The sequence below is a fragment of the Amphibalanus amphitrite genome, unplaced genomic scaffold, assembly GCF_019059575.1.
Source record: "Amphibalanus amphitrite isolate SeventyFive unplaced genomic scaffold, NRLGWU_Aamphi_draft 000237F_arrow, whole genome shotgun sequence".
NCBI classification, from domain to species: Eukaryota; Metazoa; Arthropoda; class Thecostraca; order Balanomorpha; family Balanidae; genus Amphibalanus; species Amphibalanus amphitrite.
In genome coordinates, this window is record NW_024881732.1 from 376,805 (window position 1) to 383,632 (window position 6,828).

Below are 6,828 nucleotides of genomic sequence, written 5' to 3' on the forward strand. Positions count from 1 at the left end.
TCCAACTTCGAGACCTGCCGCTCGCTCCCGGGCCGCCCCCCCCCCCCTCCCACCACGCATCAGCAAAAAAGGAGCCACGGGCCGGCCGGGGGGCGGGGGCGGCACCGTCTCCAACCTCGAGACCTGCCGCTCGCCTCCCGGGCCGGCAGAAAAGCACAAAAGGGGGGGCGGGTCGACCGGGGGGCGGAAGTGGCGCCAACTCCAACTTCGAGACCTGCCGCTCGCCTCCCGGGCCGCCCCCGCCCCCCCTCCCCACTTATCAACAGAAGAGAAGCCGCGGGCCGGCCTGGGGGGCGGGAGCGGCATCGTCTCCAACTTCGAGACCTGCTGCTCGCCTCCCGGGCCGGCAGAAACGCATAAAGAAGGAACCACGGGGCGGCCTGGGGGGCGGGGGCGGCACCGTCTCCAACCTCGAGATCTGCCGCTCGCCTCCCGGGCTGCCCCCCCCCCACGCATCAACAAAGGAGGAGCACGGGCTGGCCTGGGGACGGGGGCGGCGCAACCTCCAACTTCGAGACGTGCCGCTCGCTTCCCGGGCCGCCCCCCCCCCCACGCATCAACAAAGGGGACAAAAAAAAAAGTATTAAAAAATGATGATAATTCAAATTAAAAAAAAAAAAATGATGATAAAAAAAAATAATAAAAAATAAAGGAAAAAAATTATAATATCAAAAAAAAAGAAAAAAATATATATAAATAAAGGGAAAAAAAACTTCAGTATTATCACTGAAGTGTCAAATCTCTGAATGTTCCTTGTTTGTGTGACTGTTTATTGTGTGTGAAAATATGTGTCGAAGATATCAAAAGAGGCAAAAGAGGCAACAAAAAAAAAAGCCCACAAAAAAAAAATAATAATAAAGCCCACAAAAAAGCAAAAAAAAAATCCCTGAAGTGTCAAATCTCTGAATGTTCCTTGTTTGTGTGACTGTTTATTGTGTGTGAAAATATGTGTCGAAGATATCAAAAGAGGCAAAAGAGGCACCAAAAAAAAAAAAAAACCCACAAAAAAATATAATAATAAAGCCCACAAAAAAGCAATAATAATAATAATAAAATAAAAAAAGATAAAAAAAATATATAATAATAAAAGAAAAAAAAAAGATGAAAAACAAATCCAGAGTCCTTTCAGAGACCACAGCTGAAAGGACTCCCAGAATAATCTGCACATCCGGAGCGATGCCGTTGCGGCTTTACAGAAGGCCAGCGAGACCTATCTGGCCGACCTCTCCGAGGACACCGACCTCTGCGCTCTCCACACCAAGCGTGGTACCGTCACGCCAAAGACACGCCAGATGGCGCCATCAGTACCGCGACTCAGACCGCAGGAGCGCCATCAGTACCGCAGGAGGCCTGCCTCCTAGGAAGCCCAACCCCCGAAATACGACACGGCCGAAATCGCCCCTGGCGGCAGGCCGACTACCACAAAGACGAGACGAGACGAAAAATAGCCATAATTTCGGTATGTACTTACATGCCAGCAAGTAATTTATGACTCATTTGACCCAGCAATTCGTCCCGTCTCCCCTTAAGGCACCTTAAAGGCAGAAAGGCGCCTTTCTAAAAGCATAAAATTGTCCTTATAGTAGAAAATGGAAATCCTACCTTCGAGAGGGGGGGGGCACTCTAGTGTACCGTTGAGACTGGCGATTGCACCCAGGATCCTAGTTCTGATGCTCTCACACATGTCTCCCCTCACCGAAATACTAGATCCGCCACTGCTCAGTGATTTTTATTTTCATCAGCGCTGCTCGCTAACCTTATCGAAGAGCAGGATGGACAGGCATCAGGACAGGATGAGCAGCCGCATCGAAGAACAGGCAAAGCGGCACCCCGATTTCTAACTGATTCCTCGGTAGTAGGTATAGTCCTCTGCTGTTGTCGGTCCACGCGCGCTGTAACACAGGTCAGGTCCGGTTAGGTTCGAGCTGCAGCATCTAATTTAGGAGACGTGATTTAAAACTATAAATACATCGAATTTTCAAGGTCAATTTCTGATGGTGAATTTTCATAATAAACGAATTGACGTGAAACAGGGCAGATATCATTTAGGCCGGTTTGTGGTCAATTACAAGCAAATCCAATGGAAAATAGTTATAGGCTATTCATGTAGGAAACTAAGTACCTAACGGCTGGAATTAACCTGGAGTGAGTCTTGTTACTGGCGAATCATCTTTGACTTCATGGAAGCTGTGGGCGTCCACTCGTGGCAGGAGAGCGCAACTTGTTGCTTTGTGAGGATCAGGGAAGACACTGTTCCCACTGGAAGCGGTTCCGCTGCTGCGTCTTGATCAGGTTCAGGCTGGAGAAAACTCTCCGCGGCCGCGCTGGAGTGTGGCAGGGACAGGAGACCCTGCATCAGCTGGGCTACCTTTAGGAACGCCGCCTCGCCACTGCCATCCTTCAGCTTCTTCACCTCCGCCCAGTAGTCACACGCTGGCTTCTCCTTGTCTGGGAGCTGCTCCTGACGGATCATGGAAAACCATAATATACAACTAAACGCATCACACAATTATCAGAACTTACCACGGTCAGCATTCAGTAAACAACATAAGTAACGTGAAGAGGGCGCTCACAGGTCCGGATTGTATGGTGAGAAGAACGATAATTGGTGAGTAGGACACTGTAGGGGAGAGTGGGGCAAAGCGGCCACCCTAACGCTTCGCACGATGCCAACGCTTCATTTTTAAACTTGGAAAGATTCTTTCTATACCAATGTGATCCCTATTAAGTTGCCTTTTATTTCAACTGCGTTTTATTTCCAAAGGCGTTCACATATGAACGATATTGACAAAACTTTAAACCTACGCATATTGGCCACTTTGCCCCATACCCTGGGGCAAAGCGGCCACCGGCGTCTTCTCAAGTCCCGATATGAGAAACAAAATAGTTGCCTCGTGTACGACTAGGGTATTTGATGATGACAAGGTTAAGCGAGGATGGATGTTTACTTTATCATCTTCCATCTGTAGGTAAACAAAGAAAGGATTTTTATGAAAAAAAAAAAAACATTTAATTGCATTATTTGGTAACTCATGCAACTGAAAAGTGGCCAAGATGAATGCATGACGACACATTTGAATATAAATAATGTTTTTTATCCAGATGGAAGCAACTTATGGCCAATTGGGGGGGTGGCCACTTTGCCCCGGCCACTTTGCCCCGCGCATACCGTCCGAGACAAAAATATTCCAGTTTAGCTATTAGTGGGGTAAAAAACATTAAAATTGGTAGAATACATGTACGATAACCATGCAATGCATGGACAAGAACGCTTATAAAAATTCCAAACGGTTATGGAATAACATAACATTTAAAAATTGTCAACATAGTTGGTAACCTGGCAAGAAATGCTTTTCCGTGTTTCACAGAACAATGGTGATGGGCCTGAAACCCCGGTCTGGCTCAGTCGAACGACCGTGAAGAGAAGTATAATTGGAAACCATAAATTGGAACTGACGCCAGCTATGAAGGGCTAAAACGATGGGTGGCCGCTTTGCCCCGGGTGGCCGCTTTGCCCCACTCTCCCCTACTCGTAATAGCAGGAGGGCGCCGGTCAGGATGGCGCTTTACGGTGAAAAGGGCGCTGACAGGTCAGGAGGACGATGTATTGTATAGTGAGAAGAGCGCCGGCAGGTCAGAAGGGCGCTGTATGGAGATGAGGGCGCTATACATTGCGGAAGGCGCTGACTGGTCGCGAAGATGTCGCCGACAGGCGAGGAGGGCGCCGACAGGTGAGGAGGGCACTGCACGGTGATGACTAGGGCTGCGACAAATCTGGAAGGCGCTACGGGAGGAGGGCGCCGACAAGTCATCAGGGCGCTGTATGGTAGAGAGAGCGCCGGCAGGTCAGGAGGGCGCCGTATGGTGAGGATACAGTGGTGAGGATGATGTTATACGATGGGGGCACTATACGAGTGAAGAGGGCGCTGAAGAGTCAGGAGGGCACTGCTTAACCCGCGAGTTGCTGGGGGGGGGGGGCGTTAAACGCCCCCACTTTTTTCGCCGGGCCATAGCATAAAAACGGCGCGCCAAATTTTGGGTACCTGTAGGGAATTGATTGAAGTTTATTGTGACAAAGTTTCAAAAAAATCGGTCGGAAAATTTTTGAGATATCGAGGTTTTAGTGACGTCATGATTTCTGAGTTTTCGACCAAAAACGGCATATGTTCAAAAAATCATATAAAATCACAGAATAGACATATAGACATGCCGTAAACGCCATTAGACTGCCAATACCATGGAAAATCAAATGGCTATCTTCGATTATTGATTATCGTTCCGCATTTTCCAAAATCTTGAACTGAATCTTGGCAATTTCTCGTGACTACTTCACGACCATGATACATGAATTTCTTAAATTGAACTTTTTTAGCCAAACACGTACACATATGATAAAATGAATGTCACCATCGTGTTCTACGCCCCAAATTACCCATAAAACATGTGTCACAGGCTGCGAATATCAGTTTTTATTTTCGGGGATATGTGCCTGCCCGGTTGACCTGACCTTGACCCTGACCTATGCTTGACTGACCCCTGCATGGAGCTGACACTCTTGTAGGCCTTATATGATGGATTGTGCACCGTTTTGACAGAGTTTATGACGAGAGGCGCCCATTGCGAAGTCCTGAAGTCCATGCTACTGAAAGCCCGATTTCAGGTGTTTGACCTGACCTTGACCTGACCTGTGACCTCAAAATTCAACTTTAAAGTACTCATCTGAAGCGTCTCGTCGCGTTCTTTCGTTTGCCGCCTCGTGCGTTTCGCTGCGCCTATTGGTTCTCGAGTTATCGGCTGGGGGCGTTTAACGCCCCCCCCCCCCAGCAAACGGTGGGTGGCGAAATACCCCAGCAACTGCCGGGTTAAAGAAGAGGGCGCGGACAGGTGAGGAAGGCGATGTACGGTCAGGAGGCCGCCTATAGCTCAGGAGGGTCCTCTACGGTGAAAAGGGCACCGACTTGTCAGGAGGGCGCTAAACGCAGAGGGCGCCGGCCTGGAGGGCGTTGTATGCTTAGGAGGCCGGGTGATCCAAAAAAATTGGAACCCCTAACTTAAAATGTCCGTAAGTCCGAAAGTTTTCAGATTATTGACAAATTGCAAACACCATTAGAAAGAGCGTTCAATTATCTATAAAACCAAGTTGATTGAACTTAATTATTACAATAAATATTGCGCTAGTTTTATGCCTATAAAATTTGTGTCACGAAACTCACTGAAACGGTTTTGAACATTATGCGCAAATCAGTGATTTGCGGTTTGCTGTTCTGACCATGTCGCATGTTGGAGGTTCATGAATAAAAATAGCTCATTCACGTGCTATTGTAAGGAATTTAAATTTCAACAGGAGCAAACAAAAATAGTCATTCGGTGCTCCGTGCCACACGCCCCACCCAGTTTCTGGAACAGGCCTGCCCGGCCTTCATCGAGCCAGATGCCTGGCCACCGAAGAGTCCTGACCTCAACCCTTTGGACTCCTTCGTGTGGAGCGAACTGGAGCGAATTATGTATAGAGGTCAGATGATCAGCACCATAGAGGAGCTGAAGGAAAGGCTGACGGCCTGCTGGGATCAGTTGTCCCAGAGACTGCTGGCCTGCGCCGTCGGAGCCGTCCCGAAGCGACTGCAGGCCTGCGTGACGGCCAACGGAGCTCGGTTTGAGCACATGCTGTGATGAACAGCGGAAGCTAGGACGCGTGTATCTGTTCTTTTGTGTGCTTCTGTGTAAACTTTTATGTAATAAAATTGAAATTGGATGTGGTGTTATTCGCAAAAAAACAACAGGAGTGCTAACGGACTTCAGTGCATTGTTAACAATTGGTGATTTCGTTTCACTCAGTTTTCTGACGCTCATTCCAAAAGCTAATAGTGTGTCAATGCTTTACAACATACATACCCTAATTTGACGTGATTTTATAGAGGATTTAATGCTCTTTCTAATGGTGTTTGCAATTTGTCAATAAAGTGAATACTTTTGGACTTACCTACATTTTAAGTTAGGGGTTCCAAATTTTTTGGATCACCCTGTACAGTGAGAAGGCCGGCGACAGGTCAGGAGGGCGCTGTACGGTGAGAAGGGCGCTATAATACGATAAGGAGGGTGCTGACAGGTCAGGAGGGCGCCGATGTGTGGAGGGCGCAGACAGATCAGGAGTCTGGGTGACACAGGAGCGTGCGGAGCATCGCTGCAGGGACCGCTGCACCACACCGCCAAGACTGCAGCTGCAGGCTGCCAAAATGTGGACTGCTTCTCAACTGACCCAGGCCCATGTCACTCCACTTTTGATGACATCATAAGGGGGCCTCAGGACAATTAATGGCGCGGTGCGCCACAATCGCTCCCAAGCTACTGGCCAACAGCTGCCATTTTTGAAAATATTATTTTGAAATAAAGTTTCAAGTAATGAAAATATTGTAATAAAGTTGCAACTCAAATCTATACCATATCTAAAAACTTACTGAAAAATGAATTATCCAAAGTAAAAATATAAGCTCGGTGCGTTTTTACGTTGCTTTCCTGCTGCTGCAGAGGGTTTTTAAATCGTCTATATCTTCAAAACCGGCCATTTCTTAGCATATTGCTGCTCATTTTTGTCGCTGGAAAATTAGTTGGGCTTTCCATTGACATCAACGGCTGAGCGGTATGTGCAGAGTGCCATCAATAATCTTCAAATGAAATTAGTCATTTTTACGTTGAAATGAATGGAGTACCCCTTGCGAGCATCAGGGGTGACGTCACTCAGGATCTGTCTCTGATTGGTCGGCGGGAGAGTGACTGTACCTTCTATAGATGGCCTTGAACTGACCATCGATGTCAAATGGGGCGTTGACG